The 12550-nt window shown below is 29.6% G+C and overlaps 1 protein-coding gene across 2 annotated transcripts in view; it reads right to left on the reverse strand.

Annotated features, from left to right (window-relative positions):
• LOC6045215 (ras-related protein Ral-a) overlaps positions 1–12550 on the reverse strand; it is an 82577-nt gene that overhangs the window by 18105 nt on the left and 51922 nt on the right. The gene's annotated exons all lie outside the window — the stretch shown is intronic.

A 12550-nucleotide genomic window follows, 5' to 3' on the forward strand; every position in this document is an offset into this window, starting at 1 on the left:
AATTTAATAATTTAATAATTTAATAATTTAATAATTTAATAATTTAATAATTTAATAATTTAATAATTTAATAATTTAATAATTTAATAATTTAATAATTTAATAATTTAATAATTTAATAATTTAATAATTTAATAATTTAATAATTTAATAATTTAATAATTTAATAATTTAATAATTTAATAATTTAATAATTTAATAATTTAATAATTTAATAATTTAATAATTTAATAATTTAATAATTTAATAATTTAATAATTTAATAATTTAATAATTTAATAATTTAATAATTTAATAATTTAATAATTTAATAATTTAATAATTTAATAATTTAATAATTTAATAATTTAATAATTTAATAATTTAATAATTTAATAATTTAATAATTTAATAATTTAATAATTTAATAATTTAATAATTTAATAATTTAATAATTTAATAATTTAATAATTTAATAATTTAATAATTTAATAATTTAATAATTTAATAATTTAATAATTTAATAATTTAATAATTTAATAATTTAATAATTTAATAATTTAATAATTTAATAATTTAATAATTTAATAATTTAATAATTTAATAATTTAATAATTTAATAATTTAATAATTTAATAATTTAATAATTTAATAATTTAATAATTTAATAATTTAATAATTTAATAATTTAATAATTTAATAATTTAATAATTTAATAATTTAATAATTTAATAATTTAATAATTTAATAATTTAATAATTTAATAATTTAATAATTTAATAATTTAATAATTTAATAATTTAATAATTTAATAATTTAATAATTTAATAATTTAATAATTTAATAATTTAATAATTTAATAATTTAATAATTTAATAATTTAATAATTTAATAATTTAATAATTTAATAATTTAATAATTTAGTTATTTTATAATTTAATAATTTTATAATTTAATAATTTAATAATTTAATAATTTAATAATTTAATAAATTAATAATTTAATCATTTAATAATTTAAAAATTTAATAATTTAATAATTTAATAATTTAATAATTTAATAATTTAATAATTTTATAATTTAATTATTTAATAATTAAATAATTTAATAATTTAATAATTTAATAATTTAATAATTTAATAATTTAATAATTTAATAATTGAATAATTTAATAATTTAATAATTTAATAATTTAATAATTTAATAATTTAATAATTTAATATTTTAATGATTTAATAATTTAATAATTTAATAATTTAATAATTTAATAATTTAATAATTTAATAATTTAATAATTTAATAATTTAATCATTTAATAATTTAATAATTTAATAATTTAATAATTTAATAATTTAATATTTTAATAATTTAATAATTTAATAATTTAATAATTGAATAATTTTATAATTTTATAATTTTATAATTTAATAATTTAATAATTTAATAATTTAATCATTTAATAATTTAATAATTTAATAATTTAATAATTTAATAATTTAATAATTTAATAATTTAATAATTTAATAATTTAATAATTTAATAATTTAATAATTTAATAAATTAATAATTTAATAAATTAATAATTAAATAATTAAATTATTTAATAATTTAATAACTTAAGAACTTTCTTAAAAAATTAAGAATTTAAGAATTAAAAGAAATCAATGTTAATTTTTTTTGTAATTCTTCAATGTGAAAATTCATATTTTTTTTGCTTTGAGTCTGCAAGTTTTGGCAATTTAAATTTATGAATTCTATTTTTTTGGTTTAATTGAATATGTAAATTCTGAAATTTTCAATTTTAGACGGAGATTTTAGCAGATTGCATGGATTTCATCATGTTTTGATAATTGGGAGTAGAACCAATTCTACCTAAAGCAGAGTGGCAACAGAATCTTTCAATTTTTAATAAACAAATTTCAAAATTTAAATTTAAGGTTGAAAATTTAAAAATCTAAAAAATCTGTAATTTTTCGAATTTTGTAATTTTGAAATTGAAACTTATATGCTCGCTAAATATTTATTGCTTGCTATATTAAAAAATGCCTTGGAAACTTTGGAACCCTGTACCGATCTAAAAAAAAATCTAAAGGTTAAATCCAATCCGGACCATATCCTAAGAATCATTTATGTACATCCTTATATTTAAATCTTTGGAAAAAGTTTAAAATATGAGTCAGAAGATTAAAATTAAATGTATCATGTGAATAAATAAAGAAAAATATATAAACCAGGTTAGCAAATTATGAGTTGTGATGTTATGTATAATTTATATAAGAAATCTCAATAAATTTTTTGAAAATAAACATTCCTTGAAGATTATTTGGAAGAATTGTTTAAGAAAAAAAAACAATGAATAATTTTCAGAAGAAAATTTTCTTCATTTACAACTTCTTAGAAATTGATGCTTTTGCACTCAAAGAAAAAGATTGAATTTATTTAATTGCTTGTAATATTTTCCTTTGTAACTTGAAAGAAATTCTATCGTTCTCAATTATTTTATTTATGAAAATTGCTATCCGCGCGAAATCCGCGCCTGAACGAAATTAGCCAGCAAATCCGCGCCAGATCCGCGCGATACGCGCCATCCGCGCCATCCGCGCGATCCGCGCCGTCCGTAACAACCCTGCAGTTTAGTCCTGAAGTTAGAATGGAATTTTAATCAATTTTATTTATTTATATCTCACTTTTCAATTCTTCTTCGAGAAAGTTTTGCTATTCCCGATGAAATTTTCGCATCTTAGAAATCTTCTCTATATATATATAAAAAAAATTTCGACGGTTTTGTTCGAACGCGAATCAGTTCAATACGGAACGTCGGATCGAGGTGCTCTTTGTTGCGTTGAGTGCGTAAAAGTCGAAGGAAGGTTCTTACGCCAAAAAGTGACAACTCTGGCCACTCTGGAACCGATTCCGGAAAATCTGCAGATTGTATGGGAAAAGCTGCGTAAAATCAAATTTTGATCACAGGAGGCTGAATAAGCAAACAAGCTAAAAACGTCAGGAATCCTAAAAAGGGCAGGCTTGTTTCTTATAGATTTTGATCCGAGGAACATCGCAAAGCGCTAGGAATTGGACGGCAACATTTCAAAAGGCGTCATGTACATAACACTTTCTGGGTTATTGCATATTCTGAAAGTACTCCTAATAAGCTACCTCTCCGCCAACAATGAGCAAAAGTTACTTCAGTAAAGTCTGTTTAACAATGATTTCGATGCCAACATTTCAAAAAGCATCATGTACAAACCATGCGTTTAGAGAAAAACGCATTTGAATGTTGAGCATCCATTTTCAATTACCATTTTTATATAAAAGCAAAATAAGATGTTCTAATGATAACAAACGATGAAAAACGTTACTTTTGGTGATACTTGATCATCCATATTCAATAAAACATTATTTCCGTAATTTTATTTGAGAAAAACAAACATAACTTCTTTTGAAATCACCAACGTCGATATCACCCTGCTGTCACTGAGGGGGGCGCTTTGTTATGATTCGTTTTTCTTCGCCGAATGTACATGGCGCTTTTTTCATGTTGCTTTTTTTTCGTCACGAGGTTTCTGTAGCCTTTTGTTTGACAGATTGACAGGGCTATATAAACAGGGACTGCTGATGGCAGAGATTTTGTTTATGTTACTTTATTTAAAATCATGATTAAACAGACTTTACTGAAGTAACTTTTGCTCATTTTTGGTGGAGAGGTAGCTTATTAGAAGTACTTTCAAGTTATATAATAACCCAGCAAGTGTCAAAATGTACATGATGCCTTTTGAAATGTTACCGTCGATTTTAAATAAAATAACATAAACAAAATCTCTGGCATAAGCAGTGCCTGTTTATAAAGCCCTGTCAACCTAACAAATAAAAGACTACATGAACCTCGTGTCGAAAAAAAATATCATGAAAAAGACGCCATGTACATTTGCCGACGAAAAGCGGATAATAACAAAACTTCCCCTCCACTTTCAAAAGGCGGCATGTACATTCGGCGAAGAAAAACAAATCATAACAAAGCTTCCCCTCCAACGACAGCAGGGTGATACAGACGTTTGTGATTTCAAAAGAAGTTATGTTTGACGGAAATAATGTTTTATTGAATATGGATGATCAAGTATCAATAAAAGCAACGTTTTTCATCGTTTGTTGTTATTAGAACATCTTCTTTTGCTTTTATATTAAAATGGGAATTGAAAAATGATGCTCAACATATTCAACTGCGTTTTTCTCAAAACGCATGGTTTGTACATGATGCTTTTTGAAATGTTGGCGTCGAATTGATTCCGAAAAGATTTGCAAGAAAAAATATAGACTCCAAAAAAAACATGTTTTTTAGGGATTAAAACCTACCACTTTGCGATGTTCTACTAAGTTGTTCCCCGGATCAAAACCTATAAGAAACTTATAAATAGGAAAATTTGATAGGGTTTTGGGTAACTTTCTCTAACGAGATGTAAAAAGTGAACATTCCTCATACTAAATTGATAAAATTTCCATAAATTTTCAGGTCAAAACTGGACCCACTACGCCTCAACCACACCGTAGAAAAATCATGGTAATATTACATCTGGAAAGGGGTACATCTTTTATGTCAGAAAAAATGTGTAATTTTACCTCTAAAAATGTGTACTTTTACCAATTTTCTGTTGTAATGTCACATTTTCAATCCAACTTGAGCTAAAATTACATCATAAACGAGGTAATATTGAACCTTCCAAATTTACACAATTTTTTACTGTGAAATGAGCTCAATTGAAAATTCCGGTTGATGCAAAAATAAAAACTTTTGTCTTTTTCATATATCCGTGAACCACGCTACTGAACATTCGTACTAGAGCAATTTGCTAGAATTTGCACAAAAATCTGTTCTTAATTATTTTACTTATATTTATTTGGACGAAAATTTGTCCATCGTTTTCTCGAATTCAAATAAGCCATTTTGCATCATTTTTGACGGAAGGAGCTTTATGATCGATTTGTTGTCTTCGACAAAGTTGTAGTTTGTGTTTATTACTGTTCAAAAAAAAACTTACACGCAAAACAAATATTTACATCATGTATGATGTAACACTATTGCACGTCATTAAACATATAAATTTAAATGCAATATGATGTAAACTTGCAACAAATTATACGCAAAAACATGATTTTACGTGTGATTCAACCGTTGACTTCGTATCTCAAGTTTACATCAACTATGTTTACATGTGATTATTTTTTTCCGTGTCGAGTAAATTCACATATTTTTTTCTGTGTAAAGTAAACTCGCTGGTTTTCGAGCATAACTCAAGCAATCGGGACTTTTTTTTCTAGTGATTTGTTAGGATGTCTAAATGATCTAGGAACTTTACAGAACTCAATTTGATCAAATCTGTTTTTTTTTTTGTCATCAAAAACATCACCTGCACTCAAAATTCATTTTTGGATGCGAAATTACATTTTGAATCAAAAAGTTTAAGGTTATTTTGTCAGAAAACGTCTTCTATTTATTTTTCAAAAAGAGTGTCCAAGAATGGCAGTGCGTGGCCGAATGGTTACGCTGTCCGCTTTGTAAGCGGATGATTCTGGGTTCGATTCCCATCTGCTGCAACCTTCCATCGGATGAGGAAGTAAAATGTCGGTCCCGGCCTTGGTTGTTAGGCCGTTAAGTCATTCCAGGTGTAGGAGTCGTCTCCATTTTTTTTTTTTTTGTTGGGTTTAGAACCACTGCGACCATTGAGTTGATCTATTGCGGTATACCCATTTTGTTATCGCAAATTTCAGGATGACACGTTACCATTTAGGGTTACGGTCATTGGCTGACACTGCGATGTACCCCAGTTTGGCAAGATTTCTAGGATGAAATCAACTACTGTGCCGGGGTTTTCTAGCCAGACATCATTTGGACTTATTATGCCCTTATTGAAGATCCGTCTTCTTTTTGCAGAAACAGCGCTGCATTCGCAAATCAAATGTTTTGATGTTTCAGTCTCACAGTTACAAATCCGACAGATATCAATTGGACTGAGCCCAATTTTTTTCAGGTGATATCTAGACGGACAGTGTCCTGTTATGAGACCGATGTATATTCTGAGATATTTTTATTCATATTCATGAGTTGAGCGAATTTTTGTTTGGAGGGACGATAAACATTTTCGACTGACGCATATCGTGTGCTTTCACCCAGTTCAACTGAATCAACTTTTTCTCCAATTGTGTGAATTCCATATTAAGTGTGCTTTTCGAGACTCCGCAGAATGGTTCTGGGCCTATGAAATGCCCGTCCGAACCTCGTCTTGCTAAAAGGTCTGCTATTTCATTACCATCTATTCCTCGGTGACCCGGGACCCAGTACAGATGTACCCGGTTTCTGGATGCTAATTGTTTCAAAAGTGTTCTACATTCCCAAACAAGCCTGGACTGGCATGTTGGCGATTTTAATGCATTCAAGGCAGCTTGACTGTCTGAGAAGATACATATTTTTGCAAATCTGTAATTTCGTTTTAAACAGATTGCTGTACATTCCACAATAGCGTACACAGAAAAAAAAAATCCGGTAAATTTACATCATTTATGATGTACCAAAAGTGCACGTCATTAATGATGCTTATTTACATCAACTTCATCTGAAATTTACATGCCTTCCGACGTAAACGTGCCGAACAAACAAAGCTTCGAAAACTTGTAAATTTCCGATGAAAATAATGTAAATTTACCGAAGCTGCAAAATTTTTTTACTCCGTTGAATTTCAAATCCGATGTAAATTTCAATTGCTTTTATGGCCAAATATTGTTTGAAAAGTCATTATTTTGTTTTCCATTCTAGTCAATATAAGCATTTGACTACTATCAAACGTTACTTATTATTGATTAGAAACGACAAAAGTAAATGATTTCAAAACAGTGGGCGAAGAGAGCTTGAAACGCAGTATCGGATTTTAAATTCAACGGAGTAAATTATATGAAAATAAAAAATAGCTGTGAGTTTAGCTCTACGGAATTCATTAGGGGATTAGGGCGATTAAAACCATGAATTACTTACGGTTAAGCGAATCAGCAGTGAATTGTACACCGTCGATTAAAATCGCGTAAAATGAGCCAAATTTTGTCGTGGATTTCAATGAAATGCTCACACTCCAGCAAATGTTGTAACTGTAGAATAGTGAAAAAGTGGACACCGATGACCTATGAAGCACTTGACACAGTGTACTGGACTATGGTAGCTGCTAACAGGGAGCTGAAAAAAAAACACAAAAATAACTCCAAAATTCAATTCGATGTCGTTTAATAATTCGTCCCACCTTCTGAACTGAAACCACTTGCGCGAAGGAGGCACCAGATGGCAGCGTGACGGGTTCCGTCGTCGGAGAGCACGTGGTCGCCATCAAACCCTCATGCCCAGCGATCAAGTGTTATCACTACGTAGCTTGCGAATCCTCCATAGCTTTGATGACCGCGATGGAAGTTTGATCCAGACTTGTTTAAGCTTCCTGGATCGTCAGGTCGGCGTCGTGGGCTAGTTGTTTGCTGTATTAAAATAAAAGGCGGTTAGTTGCTATAAATAAAGCATTTTTTCGACCATCTTACCATCGAATGCAGCGACTTTGTGTTTCGACCGAGCACGTTTTAGCAGGACGTTGTGGGGGGACGCGTCCGGCTTTTCCGGCAGGGTGGCGTTGCTTTGCAGCAGAACTACATCCTAGACACCCTCGTGCACAAATTCAGCGCCATCGCTGCGCAAAAGAAAAAACTGAGACCTTGCTCCAGCAGAAACTCGATCACTGTAACGTAGTTACACAGAGTTTAAAGTCATCCATCCAGATTGTGGAAGCTAGTGGATCGTCATCCGGGTTAGAGAACATTCACGTAACGGTGTCCAAATTGACGGTCTTAGCCGCACCCAGAAGTTGGCAAAACTTACCGCGCCTAGGTTGTATTTCCTGCAGGATCTTCAAGTCCATTTTCCGAGCACAAAGCTGTTTTCCGATTTCTTTCGAACACGGTCATCACATCGATGGATTTTGTTTTTGTTTACTTTGAACACTTCACGGAAAATCGACATTAGTCTTAAAAGACTTATTTTTAGTCTTTTTTGAAGTTTAGTCGGGATGTCAGAATTAAGCCTAAAATTTAGTCTTTTTTTGGGCCTAATTTTTAGTCTTTTTTTAGAACTTGGAGCAAAACTAAGAAAAAGACTAAATTTTAGGCTTTTCTGTACTATAAAGTTTTGGCTCACGTTGTGACATGTCAAACCAGATTTGTATTTCAAATCTCAAGTCGAGTCTTTTGTTTGTGTCTTGTTCCGGGTTATACTTCGGGAGGAATTTGGCCAGCTGGTAGGTAAGTTGTGGTGCCTTTTTTGCAGGAAGGAACCGGTCGGTGTGAGCGAGCTGGCCGATAGGTGTTTCCGCGGGAGATTGCGTACGTTCCTCCAGTGGAGGAGGAGGATGAACCTGCGGGTGCTGAATGTTCCGCTCAAGTGATCAGGAAGAGGACGGAATATTCAACTCCCGGCGGCTTCTAGACGGTAGACAACGGCAGCAGCGGAAAAGGAGTACGAAAGAGAAGAGGTATTTGTATCCGCCGGAAGATGTTACGTCGTGTTTATGAACGCTGGAGGAGGTGCATTTTGAACGCGGGTTGTAACGAAAAAGCTTAAAATCCATCCGCCGGGGATTAAAATCCATAGTGGAAGTGGAAGAAGACGCAGAAGCGGAAGGGGACGATGATAGCGGTGATTGAGGTCGGTGTTAGTTGTGGTTGTTGTGGTGGTAGTGGTGTGTGTGTGTGTGTGTGTGTGTGTGTGTGTGTGTGTGTGTGTGTGTGTGTGTGTGTGTGTGTGTGTGTGTGTGTGTCCGCAATTTTGAGAATTTGCCAGTGTGCTACCCCGAATGTGTGTATGTGTGAGTTCAAAAAATAAAAAAATTAAAAATTCAAAAATTCAAAAATACAAAAATTCCAAAATTCCAAAATTCTAAAAGTCAAAAATTCAAAAATTTAAAAATAAAAATTTCAAAAATTCAAAAATTTAAAAATTCAAAAATTCAAAAATTCAAAAATTCAAAAATTCAAAAATTCAAAAATTCAAAAATTCAAAAATTCAAAAATTTAAAAATTCAAAATTTAAAATTTAAAATTTCAAAATTCAAAATCAAAATTTAAAATTCTAAAATTCTAAAATTTAAAATTTGAAATTGATTTCTAAATTTCTAAATTTCTAAAATTCTTAAATTCTTAAATTCTTAAATTCTTAAATTCTTAAATTCTTAAATTCTTAAATTCTTAAATTCTTAAATTCTTAAATTCTTAAATTCTTAAATTCTTAAATTCTTAAATTCTTAAATTCTTAAATTCTTAAATTCTTAAATTCTTAAATTCTTAAATTCTTAAATTCTTAAATTCTTAAATTCTTAAATTCTTAAAATTCCTAAATTCTTAAATTCTTAAATTCTTAAATTCTTAAATTTTTAAATTCTTAAATTCTTAATTCTTAAATTTTAAATTCTTAAATTCTTAAATTCTTAAATTCTTAAATTTAAATTCTTAAATTCTTCTTAAATTCTTAAATTCTTAAATTTTAAATTCTTAAATTCTTTAATTCTTAAATTTTTAAATTCTTAAATTATTAAATCCTTAAATTCTTAAATTCTTAAATTCTTAAATTCTTAAATTCTTAAATTCTTAAATTCTTAAATTCTTTAATTCTTAAATTCATAAATTCATAAATTCATAAATTCATAAATTCTAAAATTCTAAAATTTCAAAATTCTTAAATTCTTAAATTCTCAAATTCTTAAATTCTTAAATGCTTAATTTCTTAAATTCTTATATTCTCAAAATTTCTTAAAAATTGAACTTGCCTAACTACGCAAATCCAGTTCTGAGATAAACTCTTAAATGAAATCACCCATTTTTTAAATAACTATCAAACTCTCGCAACTCATCTTCAAAACATTGATTTTTTTATTTTCAGGTTAAAGCTGAACGCATCCGTGCATCTGTCGTATTTCGAAACAACCGAATTACCGAATAAAAACATTATTATATATATTTAAATAATATATAACAATATTTTATTTTCTACTGTTTATTCCTGCTATTTTGATCCCCTAGGCTTTTCAGGCATAAAATAAGTATTTCGTCATCTTGGATTATGTCCGATTTGACCCCTCCCATTTCCTGCAAAATCCTAAAAATTAGTCTTTTAAACCTATAAATAAGTCTTTTTAAGCCTAAAAATAAGTCTTAATCAAGTTCCGCCATCTTGGATTTTGTCCGCTTTGACCCCTCCCATTTCCTGCAAAAGCCTAAAAATTAGTCTTTTAAACCTATAAATAAGTCTTTTCAAGCCTAAAAATAAGTCTTAATCAAGTTCCGCCATTGACCGCTCCCATTTCCTGCAAAAGCCTAAAAATTAGTCTTTTAAACCTATAAATAAGTCTTTTTAAGCCTAAAAATAAGTCTTAATCAAGTTCCGCCATCTTGGATTATGTCCGCTTTGACCCCTCTCATTTCTTGCAAAAGCCTAAAAATTAGTCTTTTATACCTATAAATAAGTCTTTTTAGGCCTAAAAATAAGTCTTATTCAAGTTCCACCATCTTGGATTTTGCCCGCTTTGACCGCTCCCATTTCCTGCAAAAGCCTAAAATTTAGTCTTTTAAACCTATAAATAAGTCTTTTTAAGCCTAAAAATAAGTCTTAATCAAGTTCCGCCATCTTGGATTTTGTCCGCTTTGATCCCTCCCATTTCCTGCAAAGCCTAAAATTAGTCTTTAAACCTATAAATAAGTCTTTTTAGGCCTAAAAATAAGTCTTAATCAAGTTCCGCCATCTTGGATTATGTCCGCTCTGATCCCCTCGCATTCTCGAAAAAGACTAAAATTTAGGCTTTTTGACGATAACATAAAGCCTAAAATTTAGGCTTTTTCGTACTAAAACGAAACTAGTCTTTTAAAGAGGCTTAAAAAGACTTAACACGGTTAGGTTCGATAAAGCCTAATTTTAAGTCTTAAAAGACTAATGTCGCCTTTGCGTGTTTGACAATCAAACTAAATGACGTGTAAAATAGGGACCCTAAATTAGGGTCTCTACTGTAAAATGATTCTGGCGTTTGTCGGAGTTGCGTTTAATCAAAATTGGGTAGAGGTGACAAAAAGTAATTCTTGATTTATTTAATAAGAGCTGTATTCCGTCCATTCCGTCGTGCTTTACTTTAACTAACGAGTGTTTGAAAAGATCTTTTTAGATAAGGTCCTATAAACAAATGTAAACATTGAGTGTATCACTTTAACACCTTATGTCAATGTCCATCGGAGTAAGCGGGTTACACTCAATCACGGACGAACGGACATGACACGGGGTTTCAAAGCGAGATCGCTTATGTCAAAATCTTCGCGCCACGTGGTTTAAAACTTAAACAAAGCCATCTGATGATACAAATTCATGGACACTTTTTTAAATGGCCGTATGAATTTACATTAAAAATACAATACAATAAATTATATAGAATCCTAAAGACAAACTTAATGTCAAAATAACTGTTTAATTATTGCATAAGTCAATTTGAGAAATCATGCGTAATCGCGCGATGCTACTTCGACAACTTGAATGTAGATGGCGCAAGTGATAGTTTGCTTCAGAAATTTGCAGAAAGTTTGTTCCTGGTGTCATGTCCGTTCGTCCGTGACTCAATGTTTACATTTGTTCATAGAACCTAATCAAAAAAAGTCTAGATATAATTCTAGAGCAGTGATTCTTAGCTCTTTCTTATAATGCGTTATTTTATTACGTTACGCAGTTGGGTGGAGGTGGCGTGAGCTGGGTTACGCGCTTTACAAAAAAAATGATTGGAAATTTTGTTTACAGGGTTGGAGGGGGGGGGGGGAATCCAAAATTTTGCGTTACGGAATAAAAGAACGCTCTTTAGCTAAATATCCCTTTTCGTTTTACGTTAGCTTCTGGTACCCAATATGAAATGTTTCATTTAAATAAGCTCAACATTTTGGAATATTTTTTAAGAAACCTGAAATTAAAAAAGAGTCGTTTTAAATTTTGTTTCAATCATTTAGTATCGTAAATCGAGAAGACAGTTTATTATTGGGCTTTGAAAAAAGGTTGCGTTTGAAGTTGTTATAATAAAATTCAGTTTGACTTTGTTTTAGACTCAAAGCTTGCACGCTTTAATTTAATTGATAACGTCAAGTGGGCCATTCGTAAGATTACGTTACGCCTCGTTAAAAAAACTCGATTCAGTGTTTGTTTTACTAAGTTAACAATGCTGAAAATTCATAAGAAAACGATTTTCATAAAAAAATATTCTAACAGGTTTTGCTTTTTTCTACAATGCATTTCTTATGGGAGAAATGTCATTTCTACCCCTTGAATGGGGTGCTCCATTGCTTTTCAAACATGATAATTTAAAAAATCCTCTTTTGATAAGAAAATAGTTCAAGTGTAAAAGCCAAGAAAATTTTGAAAATATTTTAGCAAATTTTTAATCAAATTTTCATTTTTACTTATTATTTTTCAAAACTTTCACACCTTTCAATGTTTTTGATACGTTTTAATGGACAAGTGCAAACTAATGCAAAG

This window comes from Culex quinquefasciatus, chromosome 1, assembly GCF_015732765.1.
Source record: "Culex quinquefasciatus strain JHB chromosome 1, VPISU_Cqui_1.0_pri_paternal, whole genome shotgun sequence".
Classification (NCBI taxonomy): domain Eukaryota; kingdom Metazoa; phylum Arthropoda; class Insecta; order Diptera; family Culicidae; genus Culex; species Culex quinquefasciatus.